The 23,288-nt window shown below is 37.3% G+C and overlaps 1 protein-coding gene across 1 annotated transcript in view; it reads left to right on the top strand.

The window, feature by feature from the left end:
* Positions 1 to 23,288, top strand: part of EYS (eyes shut homolog) — an 870,368-nt gene that overhangs the window by 615,917 nt on the left and 231,163 nt on the right. The window lies entirely within an intron of this gene.

Here is a 23,288-nt window from a genome sequence, read left to right as displayed (position 1 = left end):
TTTGCAAAGCTTATTGGATTTATCTAACAGGATAGGAAGGCAGAGCTGAGCAGTCAGGAGGAAAGCTAAACTATAAATAGCTGGCTGGCAGACATCTCATCCCGCTGCCTCTACACATTGAAAAAACTACCATCCAATTCTGTGACAGCTATGTTTATTACTCATGTTTAAATCATATCCTGTTTCTTTGTTAAAGAATGTGACAGGCATACTTCAGACTTGTCACATCTAAGAAACAGGTAAATGGCAAAATCAGTTAAACAGTTAAATAGTGTCATATTTTTAAAATATTGTTTTTTTAGAGCTGTTTATGGTAGCTGTTTTCTAAGATTAAAAAGCAACAACAGGAAAATAGGAACCAAATTACACGCAGAAAAAAAGACATTTTAAATCAGAAATTGGAAAAAAAAAAAAAAGACATTATTTCTGGAATTTCAAGACATGTTTCAGAATAATTAATTTCATGCTAGGTCTAGTATCACTAATTGTTTCCATATCTTGTTCTTTTGCAGAGTAGATAAGATTGGTACACTCAAAGGGAAATTAAAGATTGTTTTCAAATACCTACAGCAACAGTTGACTGCAGTAATAGTGTTATTTCTGCTGCTATAATTGCTCCAATAATTTTTATATCTAGAGCTAATAGTGTTTTAGTATTAAGAATGTGAAATGTCATTATATCTTCATATTCCTTTTCAACATACGCAGTTCTCCATAATTAAACTTTGCAAGTATTCAAACCAGGAAGTTTCAGAAGGAAAGGAAGCTTCTGTACCTGGAGAATAATCTTCTAAATAAAACAAAGATAAAAGACCAAGTGGAAAGTATGCAAATATATATGCAGGCTTTTGTATCCAACATTACCAACGGGAAAACAGAAACAGATAATGAGTGATACGCTCAGGATTGTGGAGTGTTAGTGTTGTATAATAACTGAGACGGAAGTCATTACACATCTAAAGTCTCTCAGTTATACTAGCCCATACCTGGGTGAACTTTTTTGTGGAGGTACATATTTTAAGTACATAAGTATAAAATATGCTGTGCATATATAAGAAAAATGTGGTTTTCTTATGAGAAAGAGATAGTGTGATATCACAAGCATATGATGCTGTGAAACTGCCCATTTAGTCTCAGAATATTCTCAGGTATTACCACATGTAGATGAAAATGTTTTAAAGATTTTAACAAATTATTATTGAGACACAAAAATTGGCATTCTTTGTTGCAATTACTCATCCACTGAATTCAATAGTATTGACTGAAGAAATAGTATAAAATAGGTATTACAAAACACAAAATCAGGCCCTTATTTTGGAATGATCTGAAAGCAGTTTGCTCTGTGTTACGGCTGCTTTGCTTCCATAGACCAAAGCAACAGTAACTGTTTAGTTAGACATAGTTTATGATCCATGTCCCTTGCCAGACCATCATAAAGCAGTGGGAGAATTTAGTACAATCTGTGCACAATATGCAGGTTTGATTATCTGGCATTCACCTTATCTGATAAAGCTGCAGAATGGATCTCTGACAGTAACTTTCACATAATAATTTATAATAATATTAGATCTACATGATGATTTAGCATCCTGCTGCAGTAGTCATCAGATGTGAATGAATTACAGTGGTCCAGTTAATGCTCCTTGGGCTGCAGTGTTCAACTTGAGAAGACTCCTGGAGAAGCCAACAAAGGAAAGGAGATCAGTTTTTTCATAGGACTACAAAGCCTACTAGACTGTTACATGGGTGCAACTGTTTGCTACAGTGGCATAAGTAAGAGTGGATAGTTTGAAACCTTAGAGGAGCCAGTTCTTGAACCTCCACAAATTCCCTGTTGTTCCACGGCACATCTGAAATTTTCATACTTAGTTATTAAGAATTATATGTTTTGTAAAACCATTTTATTTTGACAGAATTTTGACATATTGTTTGCAAGTCAAACTGCCAGATCTTTTCACACAGTCCTCTAAGTTAAAAAAAAAATGTTCAGTTTCCCTTTTTTTTGGATCCGTATTTTAATCAATGAGACCTATAGACTGGTTATAGTTTTTTTCATCAGATCATAAATCTGCTTGGTAGTTGTTGTTATTTCATATTTTATATAATTTAAAGCATCATCTACTCCATGAGTTTAAGCTGTAGTTCAGAATAGACTAAGCAGGAGCTAGTTGCCAGTCTTCACTGAAGGTGTAGTGGAATGTAGGTGCTCAGCTTGTAGTAGCGTTGCACTTCATTTTGAGGTTCTGCTCTGACACAGAAAGTGCAAGTGAACAGTGTTGACTCTTCTATCCAATATCTTCATGGGGTTTCAGTGCTACCTTGTGAAAACTGAGCTGTTCCTGTTTGTATCAATTCCAGCACCCATGGTTTGTTTTTTGGTTTTTGTGGGTTTTTTGTTTGCTTGTTTGTTTTTTGTTTTTTTTTTGTTAATAATAATAATAATAATAATAATGCCATTTTATTTATGCCACTTCCTTTTAATTTGACTTTCCTTACACATTGTAGGTCTTTTAAGTCTGGTGTGTGATTACAGTGTTCAGAAAGGCTTTTTCAGAGAGTTTGCTGGTTTGAAATGCATTGTGCCTCCTCCTGAAGGATGTCTGATTTCTTCTTGGATCTTGACATGACAGCCTTAGATCTTGATGAGCTTTTTTCTTTCTAATGGCCTATTTAGGAGATGCTCTGGATCTGTCTTTGCATCATGCAAATGCTTATTCTAATAAAAGCTCTGCTTATTCTTCCGCAAATGTTTTATATATTTATGTGCTTTTATATAAATATACAGAGAAACTAAATAGATATTTGTCACATCACCAAAAATTAATCTTCTACATGTCATTCATTGTTTTACTGATTGCTGTCACATTTGCTGCTGCACATTCTTGAGAAGTCATGGTTTACATGCTCTGTTCTCATACAGTTAGTCATTTTCCTGAAATCAAGGGTCCTGTCTCTCGAGTGAAGAGATAATTCTGCAGTCTTCTGCAGGGAGCTGCTGTTTTGACTATTTCAAATAGTTTATACTGATCAGCAAACTTTTTTACCTCAGTACTTCATGCAGTCTTAGATAAATTGTGAATGTCTTCAACAGGACTCGAAAATATTTGTGACAGTTAACCATGTGACAACCCACCTAGTATTTTTAAATCTTGTTTCCTTTCTTTTAACTAGTTTATTAATCCAAAAAAAGGCCTTTCTGTATTTCCCATGACTATTAATTTTCTTTAATGGCTTTTGGTGGGAAGCCATACAATAATATTTTTAGAAACGAAATTAGCTATGTTGTTCAATTATTCTCTTGTACAGAACCATTAATGTTTTTAATAATAATAATAGTAATAGTAGTAGTAATAATAATAGAGGAAGCATAGCTTTCATTTACAAAATTTTACACTGACTCTTTATGTCATGTTGTTCCGTGTTTTCGCTACTTGCATTCTTTATTACAACTTCTAGGAAAGTGCTGCTGAATATAGATTTGCTGGGTCTTACTTTGTTTCAACCATTTTGACATTTCTTTTTCCTTTTTTATAAAATGGGTATCATATTTGCCACTTTCTTGTATTTTGGTACTGAACACAATTTAAGTGAAAATTTACATACCATCTTTAAATAACTACAGGCTTCCTTCTTTTAAGTTTTAATGAGTACTGGAACAACGTCCCCAAGGACATGGTGGAGTCTCCATCACTGAAGGGTTTTGATGTGTGATTGGAGAGGGTGCTAGATAATCTCATCTAGGTTCCCTTTCCTCTGAAAGGTTGAACCAAATGATCTTTCGAGATCCCTTCTAACTTGAGCTGTTCCATGATCCTACAGTTCTTCAAGTGTTTTTTTCTGTCAAAAATAAATTAAATCCCAGACCCCTTTTGAGTATGCATGGTTTAGATTTAATTAGATTTAACCAGATATGTTTCCTTTACACCCTCCACCTATATTTCGGTCTGAAAGATGTCATCTAATAGTCTTCTTTATTCTGCCATTCCGTTATCCAAGCTCCTCTTTTTAAAAAATAATGTCTGGATTTTTTTTAGGTAGCATATACACAGTTATTTGAACTCAATGTAAGTCTTTTACTGCAACCTGCAAGTACTTTACCCATTATTTTTTCCTTTCATTTTTATCCTAAATAGAATCTTTCTGTTGCAGTTAAACTATTTTTGGTAGATTTTTAAGGGTATTTTTCTCCCAGAAGGACACTGAAGTTGAGTACATTATAGTCAGTGTTTTTAAGTGTATTTTTGATGGTTATGTGTTGAAACAGATCCTATGCCCGGCTTAATGCAAAATTGAGAGTTATTTCTCTTGTGGTTTTTCTAATGGTTCCAAGAAACCATTATTTACAGCATCTAAAAATGTAGTCCCTGCGTCATATCTTGTCATGATTTCTTACCAGACTACTTGGGAGTAATTAAACTCTCCTATTACTGTGTTTTCTTCCTTACCCTTTCTAACCTGCTTCAGTATTTAACAAGCACAATCGTCATCTTGTTTAGGTGATATATAATATTGCTCTAGCATCGTATTTTTCTTTCTGCATGAAAATTCAGTGCAAAAGGACTTATGTTACTTTGTATATATTCATTTGACTACTTTCTTTATATTGTCTTTTTTCTCTGGTGCACCCTACACCTTCCATGATTTTTACTCTTGCATCATAATATCCCAGTGTTTATTTTTCTACATTCACAATGCTTATCATATTCTTATTGTTTACTTTTTTTCTTTTTAGAATTCAAGTGGTTTCCCAGAGGCAGTTACTTGTCTTTTGATAAGAAATAATGGTTTAATGGTTTGACAGGAAGGGAATTGTATAACACAAATTGTTCTTATTACCTTTTTTTTTTTTTGGCGGGGGGGGGAGCGGGGGGGGGGGGGTAATATATTTACCTAGCTCAGTTTTATCACATATATTTTGAATGTGAAATTTTCATTTTTAAAAATATTTTCCAGGTAAAATGTAATGGAATTAGATAGGTAAGACAGCTTTAATGTAATTGTGATATCCTGTAATTATATCTACTATATAATGGTAATACACTGTCTTGCCCTTTGATCCAAAAATGAATACATACAGGCCTTAAGATATTTTGCTGCAAGTTCTAGATGTCTACAATGCTTTCCTGTTGGAATTATTCATCACTAGTATGCCAGCAGCTCTTAGCACCTAAGGGTGTGATCTTGCAGGTCTTCAAGGCTAAACAATAGAGGGAAGTGACACCATCAAGGAAAATCTATAATTTTCCTATAATACTGTGTTAGTTCTTTGTGTTATTTCTTCCAAGTTAATCTGTGTTGTAAAGTCTGCACATGATGATTTTGAACATTGCAGTATTTGAGATATCAGCTTAAAGAAGAGGTGTGTGCAGAGAGCATTTTAGTGAATAACGCCGCTTTCTTTTTATTTTTTTTTTTTTCTAATTAGTTTAATCAGTATGGTTATAGGAATATTATTGATTTGTTAATACTTTTTCTTACATCTGAATATGCCCATGTAAGTGTTTTGGAGAATGTATCACTGATGTATCTGCTTGAAACAAGTTTGAATCCTTGTTGAAACTCAGTATTAGTTCTGTGTGATCCTTAAAGTTAAAAAAAAAAATAAAATCAGCTCATACAGAATGCAGAATTTTTGTATTCTGCTAGTTACAGTAAAATTTAAACCTAGAATATATTAATCAGAATGTGCAATAAATCTTTCTTGTATGTCTGATAAATTCCAAATTTATAATATTGAAAATGCCAAATGGAAGGCATAAAAACATCAAGATCCCCTCAATTCTTTTTATTCAGTTACTTTGAAAAGTTTCTATTAATTTGGGTGATTTTACTAGTTGCAGATTGTGCTTCATATTTTATTAAGAAGATAGTTGAAACAAGTATTTTTGACACATAAATCAGACTTCTTATCAATTGTGAACATGTATATTAGAAGCAGCCATCTTTTTTTCTGCCTTTTCTCCAGCTATATTCTCTAATTTTTTTTACTGCTTTTATTAATTTCATTAGAGTTGTTTTAGAGAAGTCAGAATTTCATCTGTGTATATAAGCATGTATGTAGTATTACATTATGTAAATAGTAATATTAGTAATGCAAATACCTATTATATGGTTTAACTATTGATACTAATATTAATATAATGTTAATATACTGTGTAATAACAATAACAATAACAATAACAATAACAATAACAATAACAATAACAATAACAATAACAATAACATCTATCTAAACCATAACAAAATAATCTTAAACCAGAAAGTAAAAATATGCTTTACTATGTTAAATACACAGATAAGAAAGTATTGCTGGTGAAGAATCAAGATCTTTTCTCAGTTATAATCTTCTGCATCAAATTTAAAGAGACATTTAAGGTTATATATAGTGATACATTTTCACGTCTGTGCTTCACAGAAGTGTAAAAATCTCATTAATATCAACAATTCCATATTAAAAAGATGCATTTGCCTTCCATATGTATAATATGCCAGCAGTCCACAGTATAAACTGAGCACTATAAGCAAGATTAAAAATGTAATTCAGTCTCATTAGATAATGCTAGAATGCCAAGTTTATTATATTTATTACAGAGCTACAGATCACCCAAACCAGTGATATTATAGTCACACTGTAATCTAGCAGAACATAAGCCAATGAACTTTATGGCCCTGGGCCATCTGTGCAGCGGGGCTGGGCTGGGAGCAGCCGCACTGAGTCAGACCATTAAAAACAATGGGTCTGAACTCCAAAACTCTGGGCAGAATCAGGATGCTTAGCCAAATAGATTATTCCTGTTTCTTATTTCTATCAGAGTCTCGATATGCATTGCTTCAACCAAGCTCTCCAGAAACTCTTTTATGCAGTTAGGAATAACCAGACCTCCCTGTTTGTACATGGGGAAATCAAATTGCTGAATCTTCGGAGTCTGAAATTAAGAGGGTGAGGAGAAAAAGAAATAAACTAGCAGTCTCCTGATAACCCTGAATGACGATGATTTGCCACTGTCTCACTGCAATCCCCTCAGAATTTTACTTTATGGAAGTATTTTTCTCAAAAGTACTTTGTTTCTTGCTTACAGTACCTGAACTCAGATTTGTGTGTTCTAAATGCTCGAAGCTAATCAGATAGCATCCTCAGCAAATTAAAAGACTGATACAAAGGCATCACTGAAATATCCCCTGTCTTGTTCTCTTGAGATAATTTAAAACCAAACCAAAACAAAACAAAACATATGGGGGAAGAGGGTGTAAGCAAACTTCGCATTTGGAGAATTTAATAAGAGGTTTGAGTTTAGATTTCTATTCAGTATGGAAAAAACATTTTCCCCTTTTTTGATTAATATTTCCTGTAGAGGGAAATAAGCATTTGGGAAATAAAAGATAAATTAAAAGGAAAATTGTATGATATCATTCAGTTTCTGAAGGGAACTGGTGGGTACGCTCAGATGCTTTGACATACCACTGCAAAAATACATATATATTTGAAAGAAGTGATATGTTGTGTATTCCTCTATGACACCAGAACTTCTTTCTGTTGCAGTACCTCTAGAGGATCTGCTCGAGCTCTTTCCTCTTAATCAACTGGAGTGTTTCCAGCACGGGGCCAAAAAGAGGATTAAGGAACTGGACCATCTCTCATATGAGGAAAGGCTGGGACTGTTTTGATTTTGTGACCCCTTCCTGTCATATCACCCCAGGCCCTTTGCTTGTTAGCTTTCACAGGGCTTTGCTCATCAGTCCCTCACAAGGCTGCTGGTAGCTCTCTCCTGTCATTCCTAGTTTAAAGACCTCCAGAGGTTCCTTTGAACAGGAATAGTTCTGGGATCCTGTGATACATATTCTCTCTAACCACCAAAGAGAGTGCTGATGCTGATACTGGGGGTCAATACCAAACCACATATCCAAACCCTGTTGTTTGCACCTGTCATTGGTAGTTCACTCTCTTGAGTGTTTTGCTCTGGAGCCACAAGTTGGAACTTCCTTTTAGGGTATCTTCTTCACATTGTCATAATATGGCAATGTGGCCAGTGATGAGAGAGGTGAATCTGTATCATGCATGCCTAGATATGTATTGTTCTTGGGCTTTGGAGTTTTTCAGGTTCAGCCTGCCTGCTGCCTTCTGTGAATCCAGTGTGGTGTTTGGTCCTGGGAAGCTCTATCCAGCATTCAAAGAGTTAGGGCAGTGTAATGGAAATTTTCTCCTATATTAGCCCATGCAAGATTATTTTACGTCAGTGAGGCCTTGCTGGAGCCTGACCAGGCAATTTGGCAACTGTTACCCTCTTACTGTCATCTGTAAAATGAATGAACTACAATTGCCAAACCTGCAGGAATACTGAGAACCTATATGTATTCTGCTGTTCTTTTTCTTTTCTCCCATGGCTGCATCAGAGGAATACAGAGGCATGTGTCTCACAGGGAAGAGAGATGTTAAGAGACTGACTGCTAGAAGAAAAGGCTAATTCTCCTATATCCCTCAGATTTCAGTAGTGAACAGTTTGGCTTTTGCTCACCAGTAAGAACTCATCAATAAAATATCTGAAACTGCAGAATCTGTCTTAGAGGACTTTTCAGCCACTGGCACCAATTATTCCATAGTGCTGAAAACTGTTCATGATCTATCGGATCTATCGGGTAGCTCCTCCTGTTGGTACCTTTTTTTTTTTTTTTTCTCTTTTTTTTTTGCACAGGGCTCCTGAAGGAAATGGATGAATCTATGGAAGAGAACTGATTTAAGTCCTTCACTCCTTTAAAACTATGCCATCCCATATTCTCTTGAATCCTTCTAATGACTCATAGGAAGAATGATAAAGTTTTGTTCTTCCTCCTTCCCCTAGGCGCTCCTCAAGGTCAATCTCAACAGTCATTTAACCAGCCACACATATGGCAGTTCTTTATCCATCATGCGTTGTCTGCACTATTCCCATGAGCTTATTCCTGTGTATCAGCAGCCTGAAGTATGTGTTGGAAGGCTTGATGCTATTTTTATCCTTTCTACCTTTTACTGCATGCAACTACAATATCATCTACCATCTTAAGGTCCTCTTATATTCAGTGTTTGACCTTAGATACAAATGGTCTTTTGATTAAGATCACAATCCTGCTACCTGCTAAGCTTTTGTCAGTTTTCAGGAGTGGGGTGGGCTGATATTGACTAAGTGCCCACTCCCCCTACCCAGCTTGACAGGGGGAGAAAATAAGATTAAAAAGTTCTTGGGTTGAGTTGAAGATGGGAAGATCACTTACCAATTAATGTCATGGCTGAAATGGACTTGACTTGGGGAAAACTGATTTATTCTTTTGCCAATTAAAGTAGATTCAGGTGGTGAAAAACAAAAGACAAAATCCAAACAATACCTTCCCCTGACCCACACTGCTTCTTCGCAGGCTTAATTTCATTCCCAACTCCTCCCACTTCAGCCCCGAGGCACAGGGGGGATGGGGGTCATGGTCACTCTATGGCAGCTCATCTCTGCTGTTTCCTCCTCATGCAGTTCCCCTGCTCCTGTGTGAGTCCTCTTTACAGGTCACAGTTCTTTCAGGAAATATCCACTTGCTCTGGCATGGTCCTCTCCACACACCAGATACTGCCCGTGAAGTTTGCACCTCTGTTTCTCTCAGTTTTTCCTCCATGCCTTCTCCACCTTTGTGGCATTTTCCCCAAGGCTTGAGCATCACAGCTGGGGGCTCAGCTGTGCCCTGCAATGGGTGGTTGGAGCCGCTGGAATCAGCATGTTAACCCCGGCCTCTCCTCACAGAGGTCACCTCTGCAGACTCCTCACTGCCAAAACCATGACATACCCTATACAAAGACACACTGATTTTATCTTAAGAAAGATGCTGGTTTGGTGATATGCAATTATATGATCTGATGATGTGCAAAGATATGATTCTGTTTCTGTAGAGATTATTTCCTTATTTTGAATAACATTTTGAAGGGATGGCATTGATTTGTACTTCCAATCAAGTTGCTTTTATGAATTTACAAGTTCAAATCCAGGTGACCATTTCTCTTTGAACATAGTAGCAAGGCTGCAAGATCACTTTTTCTCTTTCAACTCTGAGGACACTGATTTTCCCATAGTTGCTAGGCTGACCTGCTGTTAAGATCTTCAGTTTGTGGTTAATGTTGCCACTTAATTAGTCCACAGCTCCTGCATATTCAACAGGATTCTGGCAACAGCTACAGTTCATTTTTGTTGGCAAGACATCTCCCTGACACCTTGTCTTGATGTGTGGGTTGATGTGAGAATTGTCCTGGGAGAAAATTTTCAGTCTCTCTGTGACTCTTTCATTCTCTGACAACCCTGGTTCTCATAGTAACATTAACCATTTGTCTCTTCTTCCTATTCATGTGCAAAATTCTGGGCAATTACAGACTTATCTTCTGCTGAGCATGTTCAGCCTTTTTTATCCAATAGCTTTCCCACATTGTCTAACTTACCTGGAAATCTGGCAGTGTGTATGTGCATAACAGCTCAGGTACCTTGTCAGGTATTTCACCTTTGTTTGCCTATTGTTCATGGTCCAGTCTAGAAATTGTTTTTTGAAAATGATTGTTATCTTGAAAGTTGCAGCACACAGCATTATGGGATGGAGAGCACATTCAAGCAGTCTGCTACACAGGATCTGTGGTGTTTGATGGAGCTATGCTTTCACATTGACATATTGGAAGTCGATGCAATTCATAATATATGTACCTTGGAGAATTGTAAATTTGCCACCACATGTTATACAAACAACAAAAAGAATTAATTTATTTGTCTGCAAGCAGTGGAGCTCAACAGATGGCATTGTCTGTGAACATGACATTTCAGTAATTCCTCTGTGTGACTCTTTGAGATGCTTTTTGGACAATTTCAGCACTTCTGGTTGATGATAAGTGAGAAGTAAGGCTTGAACAGTCAGCAGATAACTTTCATGAGCCCTTAGAGGCTATGTTTGATATCAGACCCTTCTAGCAAAGCTTAAAACTTAAAGAGACTACAGTGAGGTGACTTAATGCAGCAGTGCTCTTCCGTGCTTGCATCCTAGACATCTGTCATCTGATCACTTTGAGTTCCTTCCAAACACTGACTGAAGATTATACTGTTCCCAAGCAGCCTCCTAAAGCTTGGGAGGATAGGCCGTAATCATTCATTGCATAAGTGTGCTCTGGAATATTCTGTAAGAAGTTTGATGTTTGAAGTTTGAAAATGGTTGTGGGCTTCAGGTGCAGTCCAAAACTACATTAGTATGGTTCCTCACCCTGGTTTACCTCTCCCTTTCAGTCTCTTTTTCAAGGCAGAATTATATCAAAGAGACATGGATGCTGGACACTATGTTCTTCCTACAAACAATGAAGAAAAACAGAGAAGATCTAGGGTTTATACCTCAGTAAAGGGGATGTGTTGACCATGCATACCAGCAGATACCAATTAGTGGCCTGCAATCTTCCTTTGTAGTTCCTGTAGTGATACAGTCCGAGGGTGTAAACCTAATGGGAACTGTGTAACAGCAATTACTTCCACGTAGTTTAGGTAGGACCCTTTCAGCTTCAGGAGAAACCAGACTACAGCACATTTGACAAGGCGGAAATATATTTAACAGAATGTCTGTACCAGCCAGGCAACTAATGCAATAATCACCCAAATGACCCTATCAATCAGTAATTCCCTAGATTAGTTGCCCACTCTTTCTTTGTGTGTTCATAAATGATGGGTTCATTTCTCTCAGACTGGTTCTTTCTGCAATTGATGAGAATGCATAAATCTTACCTTCTGTTTCTTTATGCATTCTCTGTAACACACAGCTAAAATCAAGAGCTGATCTCCTTTAGCTGTCTGTTTACTCATCTGTTAACTTGTTTTTGATAACGGTAAACATGTAGGCCTAAATTGCAGTAAGCTAATAGCAAAATTCAGGCTACATGAGAAAAAGCACTTCTTAACATATTTTAGTAGACAAAACCAATATTAATCTGTACCTGTTTTATATATGTGTGATTTTTCTTCAAGTTTTTTCAATAGTAGAGAGGTTTATGCCACAAAGATGAAGTTTTGGGTATACACCTCCATCCTACTGAAATGCAAATCCTAGAGTTTCTCTTCAGGAAAAAATGAGACAATTTGCTGCTAAATCCCACAAAATCCCATTGAAAATTGCTTTTACTGATTAAATTTGTGTGCTTTGGAAGGCAAGTGAAGCAAATTGTTGCCATTTCTGATAAAAACAAACTTGGAAACCAAAAACATACATGTGGCCATAAAGTATATTAAAGTAGTTTATTTAGTATTCTATAACCATATAGTGTTGCCTGAGTTTATAATAATTAAAAACAAAACAAAACAAAACTTAGCTCTCACAGTTGTGTTTTTACAGTATTCTGGAACAGACATTTTTTGGGTTTTATTTCTCACTTCTGTCATGTTTATCACTAATGTTTGTATCACTTTGTATTTCACTTACATCTTTAATGGCAGTTGTTTGTATTTCCATGCACTGACTCACAGTAAGCATCACATCAACTACTCTTGTTATATGCCTGAGAAATTCTAGATGCCTTGATTCCCTGTACTGAATCTGGCTGAGGCTGAGCTGATTTTCTCTATAGCAGCCCATACAGTGCTGTGTTTTGTACTGGTGACCCAAGCAGCATTGCTAACACAGGGATGTTTTGGCTGTTTTTGAACAGTGGCTACATAGCATGAGGGCCTTCTCTGCTTCTTGCTCTTACCCCTCAGCAAGTTGGCTGGGACTGGGCAAGAGGCTGGGAGGGGACAGACCTGGGACACCTGATACCAGCTGACCAAAAGGATATAGTGGTAGTCAATGGTGCGGAGTCTAGTTGGAGGCCAGTATCTAGGGGAGTGCCTCAGGGGTCAGTACTGGCGCCAATATTATTCAATATATTGATTAACGATTTGGACAAGGGAATTGAGTGTACTATCGGCAAGTTTGCTGACGACACTAAGCTCGGAGGAGTGGCTGACATGCCAGAAGGCTGTGCTGCCATCCAGCGAGACCTGGACAGGCTGGAGAGTTGGGCGGGGAAGAACCTGATGAAATTTAGCAAGGGAAAGTGTAGAGTCCTGCATCTGGGCAGGAACAACCCCAGGTTCCAGTATTGGTTGGGAAATTACATATTAGAGAGCAGTGTAGGGGAAAGGGACCTGGGGGTCCTGGTGGACAACAGGATGACCATGAGCCAGCACTGTGGCCTTGTGGCCAGGAAGGCCAATGACATCCTGGGGTGTATTACAAGGGGGGTGGTTAGTAGATCGAGAGAGGCCCTCCTTCCCCTCTACTCCACCCTGGTGAGACCACATCTGGAATATTGTGTCCAGTTCTGGGCCCCTCAGTTCAAGAAGGACAGGGAACTGCTGGAGAGGGTCCAGCATAGGGCAACGAAGGTGATTAAGGGAGTGGAGCACCTCCCTTATGAAGAAAGGCTGAGGGAGCTGGGTCTCTTTAGTTTGGAGAAGAGGAGACTGAGATGTGACCTTATTAATGTTTATAAATATATAAAGGGTGCGTACCATGAGGATGGAGCCAGGCTCTTCTCAGTGGCAAACAATGATAGGACAAGGGGTAATGGGATCAAGCTGGAACACAAGAGGTTCCACTTAAATTTGAGAAAAAACTTCTCAGTGAGGGTGACAGAGCACTGGAACAGGCTGCCCAGGAAGGTTGTGGAGTCTCCTTCTCTGGAGACATTCAAAACCCACCTGGACATGTTCCTGTGTGACCTCACTTAGGCGCTCCTGCTCCAGCAGGAGGATTGGACTAGATGATCTTTTGAGATCCCTTCCAATCCCAAACATACTGTGATACTGTGATATCCTATACCATATGACATCACACTCAGCAATAAAACTGGGGGGAAGTTTTCCCAAAGTAGCTGTTGCTCAGGGACTGACTGGGCACCAGTTTGCTGGTGATGAGTAATTGCTTTTGCATCACTTGTTTTTTCCCTCTTATTTTCCCTTCACTTCAACTGTCTTTATGTCAATCTGCGAGTTTGCTTGCTTTTGCCCTTCTTCTCCCCACAATCCTGCTTGGAGAGAGTGAGCAAGCGACTGGAAAGGGGGCTCACCTGCCAGCTGGGGTCAACCCACTGCATTTCCTCAAGCTCACTCTCACCCCAGAGGGACCTCTGTGGCTATCTTCTGTCATGTACTGACAATGAATCACCACAGTATTCTCTCTTATACTTCTGTTAGGTGTCATTATTGATTTGTAGGTTTATCTGTAGTAGACTTTTCAATGTGTTAAAGTTGTGAGTAGAGGTGAGAGACCTGCCTGAATAGCTGGTAAGAGCTGTTTCTTTCACAAGGAACTAACAATGTCTTTATAAAGAAATATTAGGACAGCCACTAAGAAGTTCTCTTTACTATCTAGATAAGAGATGTTTCACCCTGGCAATACTCAACAAAAATCAGCATTTATGAAATTAAAATAATAATAATAATTCTTTGGAAGAAGTGTGATGTCATAGCTTGAAATATCTGGTGGTAGAAGTATCAGGTTTATAAACTGCAGAAAACTATACCAGCAGGTACCCCAGCAAGAATATACTCATGTGAGATTATATACATCCCCTAATATTTCAGTGAAGGCAATATTGCCATACAGGGTTTTCTCATGGAGTCATAATACAGGGCTGCATAAATACCCTCAGAGCTGATAGCCTCCTGATCTGACCCAAACCACATGAAGCCACCTGGGTGTGATATTCTGCATGGTTTTCTTTAACCGAAGAAAACCAAAAGTCTTCAAAATAAGAAACATGCCAGGTTTCAGTAGAACGAGAACAAGGACATTTAGTCTGTTTCTAATAAAAGCTGAGCATGATGTCAGACCAAGCAGGAGAAAAATATCTAGGTGCAATCTTTCTCCACTCACCATGATCTTGCAGGTGGGTTTTTAGTCTGTCACTGCTTTTTGGAGTGTTAATGAATTTGCATCTTCTTTGATCCTGTTTTCCTCTCTCTAATTTCAGTTTCTCTGCTTAAGTTGCTGTCTGCTACTTCCCTGCTATGTCTATTGTCTGCCGTCTGGGTTGTTCTTTGGAACTTCTTTTTTTTAAAAAAAACCTGAGCCCACCCTGCGGCTCCCTATGGAAATAAAATGTTCTGGTTTTAAAGAGGGTAGCTGTTATTCTTAAGAGGATATCATACTAGCTTCAATTACAAGTAAATATAGTGTGGAGCCCATTACAGCAGCACACTGGTACATGGTCTAGGAGAACCCCAGAAGTGCTACTTCAGTGTTAGTAAGACAAACGTTTTTGGTGACAGCTGTAATATTTGCAATGTGATGCCTCTCTTCACATTCAGTCAGTCTTTCTTCTTTCCTCAGTGTGCTTATATTTTGTGTAAGGTCCAACTCAGCTTGAGTTTTGGCAAGTTTTATTTCATCTTTGTGCTGTCTACTTCCAACACATATCATTCTTTGCTGTGTCTTTGTGTGTGTATGTTTGTGTGTGGTCTTCATTATTCCCACTACCCTCTTCCAGCTGGTGATTGCCAGACATTTCTGCCACTTTAATTATGGAAATTTCACACCTCCCATCTTTGATATTTTCAGTTCTTTAAATTATTCATATAATTCTGGGCTTTTTTCCTTTCAAAAGATAAAGCCTTCATTGAAGATGTAGTTTTGTTTTCTAGGCTCTGTTTAAGTTATGATGATTCCTATTTGCTCCTTCCAGAGTTATCCTGGGTGACAAGTATTTCTACAGTGTCCTTGACATTTATTAAACTAAAATATAAGGTATCATCATCTTTTTTAGTCTGAATGTGTAGATGGTAAAAAAAAAAAAAAAATAAAAAAAAAATCAAATTTTTTGCTGAGGAATGGAGATTCTATCAATATTGAAAACATTTGGTCTCCTGTTATGCATGATAAGTTGGTCTCATAGTTGTGTGATTTCCCCTAGAACCTACTTCTCTAATAATGTTAGTGATCTCTCTGCATTCATTTTCAGTACTGGGATCTTCCATTCTCATTGATCTTCTGTGTACAAGTTACCATTATTTCAGTAGCGATAAATTGACTTTGTTTGTCTTGGCAGCTTTGACATTTTACTGTGTTGTTTCATTTCTTTTCCCAACTGCAAGCAATGTAGCAGAGGCAGTTTTTATAGAAAACTGTAGTCAAGAGAGGCAATTCCTGATCCCTGGCAAATAAGCCCTTCAGTGCTTTTCGCTTAATGGCTTCACTCTAAACTAAGTATCTGAATGTACCTATTGGGCATGCAGTGAATAGCTGAGGCTGAAAAATAGTCAAATAATGCATTTGCCAAGCCAGCAGGAAACGCACTCTGCTCTAAAGGTAGAAGCCAAGTAAGATGTTGTAATAGAAAGAAAGTGTCGGTATTAAGAGAGGAACATGGCGATCACATTGTAAATTTGTGATTTTTGGTGTGCATCACAGAAACAAGAAAGGAATAAAGGAACTTGCAGCTATTATATGTGAAACCACTGGAAATTTAATTCATATTTTGTGCTCTTTCATCTAAATGAAATGAGATATAGAAATGAAAGAAGATGAGGAAACATTTTAAAAAATGGAACTTTAAGGCGAATTGGCACAAAATCATGCATTTCCTATTTTATTAGTATTAATGCTACATTTTTTGAATGCAAGAAGGGGCAAAGATGAGTAACTGTGTCAGTCCCTGTCACTCTCTTCTCTGGCTTAAACCTCCTTGTTACTTACTTACCTAGCTTCTACCTACTTTCCTGTCCTGGTGTTTGCTGAATTCTGAGAATTATATATAAAACTACTGAAAGCTGCTTTCTCTGTGTATAAAAGTAAACACAGAATAAATGTTCTCTGATTGTGTCACTGTCTTGTTATAAAAATTCTCATCCCAGGTTACAGAATGCTGTTTTAGAGATTATTGTTCACAGCACAGGAAGAAGAGTATGGAAAAAGAGGTGGAAAAATTAAAACAAAATACATTTCTAGAATGTACTCCAAAATCAACTCAAGTTAATTATAAGATGAAATGTTAATGTAAACCTGAAGTGGTAGAAATATCCTGCCTTTTCACGTGATCCTACATTGTTTGCCATTTGTGATCTCATGTCTACTCAATGCCTGAAAAACAAGGCTATCAATTTTGCCTTGTAATCATTTGTGAAAATGAAAACTCTTTGTTCATGCTGCAAACCTGATGTCTGTTTTCTGGTAGCTTTGTTGCGTACAGCAGAATACTTTTGAAATTTTTACTGGGGTTGGAAGAGAGGGATTTGAATGAATCAGATCTGTTTATTTAAAAGAGTTTCCTGGTTAACATCATAAATGAGTGCATAATAAGCCCATTTGTGTGCTTGTGCGTGCACACACGTGTGTATGTATTTATATATGAATGTTTGTTCCTCTTGGTTCTTGAAGTTCTAATACCTGAATGAGATCATGTGACATTATATCATTCTATAATCAGTATGTGAAAAGTCCTCTACTGACATGGCAGAACTTCCCTGCTGAAGAATCCCTGACATCATCAGGCATGCTTTGATTTGTAGTTTTTACAAGAAAGATTTGTAGAGCTTTTGCAGAGAAGGACCTCAAGGTCCTGGTGGACATCAAGTTGAACATAAGCCAGCAATGTGCCCTTGCAGCAAAGAAGGCTAATGGCATCCTGGCCTGCATTAGCAGGAGCGCTGCTGGCACATCGAAGCCCTGGTGAGGCCACACCTGGAGAGCTGTGTCCAGTACTGGACTCCCCAGTAGAAGAGAGATGTGGACATTCTGGAGGACCCCAGAAAAGGGCCACTAAGATGACTAAGGAACTAGAGCATCTCTCCTGTGAGGAAAGGCTGACAGCCCAGAGAAGAGGGGGTTCAGGCTCATCAATGTGTACCATTACCTGAAGCGTTCAAAGAAGATGGATCTGGGCTCTGTTCGGTGGTGCCCAGTGACAGGACTAGATGCAACCCGCACAACTTGAAACACAAGAGGTGCCATCTGAATGTCAGGAAACACTTTTTTGCTGTGAGGGTGACTGAGCACTGACACAGGTTGCCCAGAGATGTTGTGGAGTCTCCATCCATGAAGATATTCAAAAGCTATCTGATGGGCAACACTCCCTGGGACAACATGATCTTCAGAGGCCCTTTCCAACCTCAATCATTCTGTGATTCTGTGAAATACCACAAGCTACATGATCTGTTATTGTTCTCTTTCTTGGCATCCTGTGTTGGTTGCTACTGGAGATAAAGGATAAAAGTTCAGTGCCGGATAAAGGTGGTTGTTTACTCTCATATGTCTATTTCTAGGAGAAAGTTTGGGGAAAAAAGTTATTTTTCATTATCAGATGTACTCTGGTGTAGTAGAAGCCTCAATAGATGCAGAACAGTGGAAGAGAGGGCTCAGAGCCGCCTGAGTACCAGGTCTCTGTACTGTTAATTATTACACTTGTAGTATCTGTGAAGTCTGAATAGAAAACTAAATGTTGTGAGCTCGGTAGGGTGTTTATTGCATTAAGACCTTTTTTTTATACACCATTCTAAAGCCCTTTAATAGCCTTGAAAATTTTGTGACAGTTGGAAAGTTTTTTTCAACCAGAAAGAATGTGCTAGAGAAAGAATATAAATGCATTAGAATCTCAAGAAAGGGAAAGTGGCTGACCCTACAGTGTTTTTCCTGAATAAAAGCCTGAGGTATCTTGAAAGTAAAAATCATAGAGGTAAGATTTCATCTTGAGAAGAATAGAGCAGGTCAGCAATGCTTAAAGCAACACTAGGAAGGGGGAGAGGAGGAACTGTGTAATGGGAGCAAGTAAGGAAGTGGTTTAGAATCTGCCATGTTTGTTTTCAATTTTTTTTTTTGTTTTTAAGTGAAGAACTTACTTCATACTTCCAGTTTTTAGATTGTTTGATTTCTCCTCTATATTATCTAATGCATAATATTTGTTCATGTGAATCTTACCTTTTTGTCTACTCTGGCTTTCCTGGGGACTATCAATTACAAATAAAATTTTTAAATTCTGTGCTCTTAAGAGCACGGAACTCAGGGCAAGCATAAGAATCTCAGGACTAGGTGTGTCTTTTGACAAGTATATGGATAGTGTATGAGTCAAGCTGGGGGGAGATAGAATTGACAGCTAGAACAAAAGGTAGTGTGCCGCATAAACCAACATCTGACTCTGTCTATGAGCAGGCAGTACAGAGACAGTTCACAGCTCTGTGGAAACACATATTGTTCTAAGTCTCTCAGGACTGTGATTCTCAACCTGGAAATTCAAGCTGAAAAAAAAAATAATTAGGTAACTGAATCCAACTGCTTACATCATTCCTTTGATAAAGGTTTTTTTTTTTCCTCAGGAGAGATGACAAAACAGGTCATGGGTCCATTTCTCTGTTGTGCCAAATCAAACTGCCATTAATCTCAGTCTATGCTAATATGATGAATTATAGTTATATTTTCCTATTCTGTTACATTTGTGACAGGGACAGTAGCATCTAGCTGAAAGACAATGCAGACAACAGCATCTAGTAACCTGCCAGTTTTCTGATCAAACATTGGTAAAGGTTTTACATTTTTAGTCATTCATAGAGTTTATTGTTTATGTAACACAAAAATTTGTCTTGTCTTACCATAGTAAGAGAATGCGTTAAATGCATTTTGGAAGTGCATGGATTAATTACCTTCTTCACACATCCTCATTAAAGTTTTTATGTGATCTGTCTACTGTAGATACACTTCTGATCACCTAAATATATGCGACTAACATTTGGTGACCTTGGAATGCATGTGTGCTCCTAAACACCTTGTTATGTGTTTGGCAGCTCTACTTGTTACCGTGTTCGTAACACCGCAAACTGCCATAATGCTAGTTCTCACCTGGTCCTCATAGCTTGTGCATGCCACACTGCAGACCTAAGAAGTGAAAACATTTGCTGAAAGGAATAGTGTGCCAGCTGACATATTTGTTACATCTTGTGTGAGGAATACTGTGTTACCTTGAATCCACGCTTGTCTTAAAAGAGACTAAGCTAGGGGTGGGGGTGAAGTATTTACAATATACAAAACCAGACAATCCAGTTGCAGGTGTTTATAAAAGATGTACAGGCATGATATAAGAAAACACAAAATCATAAAAATGTATGAAGAAATTTTCTTCTTGTCCCTTCTTCAGCTGAGAATCTTCAGCTTTCGTAGAACACGGTCAAAATGAACCCCTTCTGAATACATATGCCTCAGGTTACATTTACTAAAGAAAAGTCTATTTTGTTGGAACATTTTAGGTTTTATAGCCATTTTTCCCTTCTGAAGGCCTCCAGATATTTCAGATAAATACAATCAATGTCCTTGAAACATATGTATTTCCTCTTTATGCCAGAGATAGCCTGACCATCATATGAGTATTAATTCCTTTTATATGCATATGTCTTTGTTTTAGATAAGGTGTTACCTCGTCCAGTTCAGACAGATGGATAACCACTTGCTTCAGCCCTGCCTTTTTTTGTAACTCAACATTTTTGATTCAGTAAGAAGTGTTTCACACTGATTCTTAATTTAGGTATATTTTAGGTATATTTTGAGTTGAAACCGACCGATGAGGATCACCCAATCCATCAGTACATAAAAGCATATACTTGATAGAAACATCTATTGTGTTAAAGGTTTCCAAGTCCGAGCTACTTGTTATTGATTGTACAAGAACCAGAACTACAGAAGTTGACTGGCTTAGACTGAAAAGTAGTTAACGGTGAGGGACTCCAAACACTTTTCCTCTAATGTGCTATAATACTGTATTATATCAGCACAGCACAGTGTTGAATATGTTTAACTTCAGCATCACTCTGAAAAGGGGAAGTTCAGGGAGATCAGTTGATTTACACAGTTGATTGAGTCTATACTAGATAAGAAACATAAGTCTGTTTTCTAAATTTCACTCTACATGTTCTAGTCATGTTAGGCCAATATATTTTCTGTCTTATTCATGGGTAAGAGAGAATTAAAAATAAGAGAGAATTAAAAACCATAAATTACAGTAGTTGAACTAAGAATTGGAATAACACACACAGTAAGTAAATCACGCATTATGCTTATAAGCATAAACACTGAAATTGTTCGCAAAAAGACCAGACATTGCTGGCCATAAAACTTAGAAAGGTCCTTCCTTACTTCAAAGTCTTCATATCACTTCTGAAATGCAACATTGCAATTGCTTAACTGCAAGCCAAGAACAAGTTTAAAATATAAGGATCCTGGCCAAGGACGAACTTTCATAAAAATGGTAAGGGAATTTCTCAGTACCCTTGAATCTTTCAGACTTACTGATTTTAATTAATCCTTTGTGGCTTAATGAACCATTCTCAGCCAGAACAAACTGGCAGAATCATGGGAAATTGACAGTGGGACGTGGGAATTTGCAGTCAAGTTTTACACTGTCAGTCAATTTAGATGAGGTAATAATGCAAGAGGAATGTGAATGTCTGTTATACTGGGTTAACTCATCCTGATAGAGTCTGGGATCAGGCAGATGACCAGTCTGGTTCTCACTGTACACCGCAGCAATCCAGGAGGTGTTTTACCAGTACTGGTCTGCTCATAGATCCAATGTGAAGGCATAGTTTAAGTTCCTTGCCCTACAGCACAGGAGACTGGTTACTTGGGCCATATTGTTTTTGTTTAAAATATTTCACTTTGAAAAGTTTCACAATCTTTTGAAGAGAGCTCTACAAATCAGAATCCAAAGTTAGGCATATTTCACAGGAATCACAAAGATTACTGAATAGTGTATCATGGTACACTGTAATATGTATGGTGAGAATTTTTAAGATATATAAAATTTATCTTGAGTGGTGACAAATTAGGAAAGATTGTACTATGCTTTTTCTTTCTTTTGAGTTAATTGAATTTATTTTTAATAAATGCCCTGGTCATAAGACAAAACCTCATTATATTATTTATGAATCTGTAGTGAAATGGCAGTATGCAAGCTCTGTTCACTAGGAACTCAATTCTAGGTTAATTCTACCTAACAGCAGCTCTAATTTGAGCTAGTCAGTAAGGGATGTTAATAAATAGTTTGACATATATGTGTGAACTTTTCCAACCAGGTAAGTATCTGTACTCATTTTTGTCAAGTATAAAGGGCATTTAAAGAGCATGGTTACTATATGTCAAACATATCTGCATAGTTTCTGAATAGTGAATTGTATTAAATTAAATTTCTGGTGTTGCTATGACCCTGACATTTTCAGGCAATTTAAGTATTACAGTTCGACAGCATATTAATGTACTTTTGTAACTGGAAGGAATCCCAACTACATGTGAAGTCTATATTTTAATACTCTGCTAATCATAAACAAAAAAACTATTTTTAAAACTGGCAGAATAAAAGCTGCTTACTTTTGATTATTGGTATCAATAGTCCTTATTCCTAAATATGTCTAAGAAGACATTTGTTTTTTCTATAGATAGCATAGCACTCCAAAGGCAAGTAATTGTTTGACCAAAGTGTTTATGATGTAGTTATGATTACAGAATGAATAAGTTAGTATTTTAACATTACTGTAGAGGAATGGATTGTATTCAAAATATACACATATTAATGTAGGAGAAATTATTATGAGCCAAATCACTATGTTTGTTTTGGGGGTAAGGAAACCATGTTTTCAAAATATACACCAACAACAGTGCTTGGGGGAATATGCAGTTAAATGTTTATTCCCAAACCAAGTGATTAATTTGCTGTTCAGTGTGCAAAATAGATCATAGGTTGCCATAGTGAATTTTCGCTATACCAACCCGACATTCAGCCTTGAATGAACTTACCTAGGCACAGTAGCTCCCATAAATGTTAAAACTATATCATACCTGACCATTGCATTTATTGGTTCCTTTCTTTTTTTATTGGTTGTTTGGTTTGTTTTTACAATACCAAGAATTATGGCTTTTGTTGAAAAATATACATGGTGTGAATGGAACAATCAGAATTAAGCTTTAGTGAAACTTCAGAAGAGGAAAAAGGAGAAAAGCAGCAGAGTTCTAACAAGTTGATTTATGTAGCCAATGTTAAAACACTGTTCAGTTTTTCACCTTTTTAGGCAATATTATGGGTCCTATGTAATTTCTGACTCAGAATTTTGTAACTGTTTCTGTCCATGTTCATATTAGAAAGGCAACAGATCCTGCATCCTCTTAATTTGAAAATTGCTTTAATTACTATTCATAAAAGGCAGGGGAAAAAAAATAACAAGTATCTCTTATAAAAAGTAAAATGTGAAACTTAATAGGACAATACATTTTCAAAGATTACCTGGTATACTTTGTCATGATAATGGCAA

This window comes from Columba livia, chromosome 3, assembly GCF_036013475.1.
Source record: "Columba livia isolate bColLiv1 breed racing homer chromosome 3, bColLiv1.pat.W.v2, whole genome shotgun sequence".
In the NCBI taxonomy this organism is placed as follows: domain Eukaryota; kingdom Metazoa; phylum Chordata; class Aves; order Columbiformes; family Columbidae; genus Columba; species Columba livia.
The sequence above is the reverse complement of the archived record's forward strand: the minus strand, read 5'-3'. Positions and strand labels throughout refer to the sequence as shown.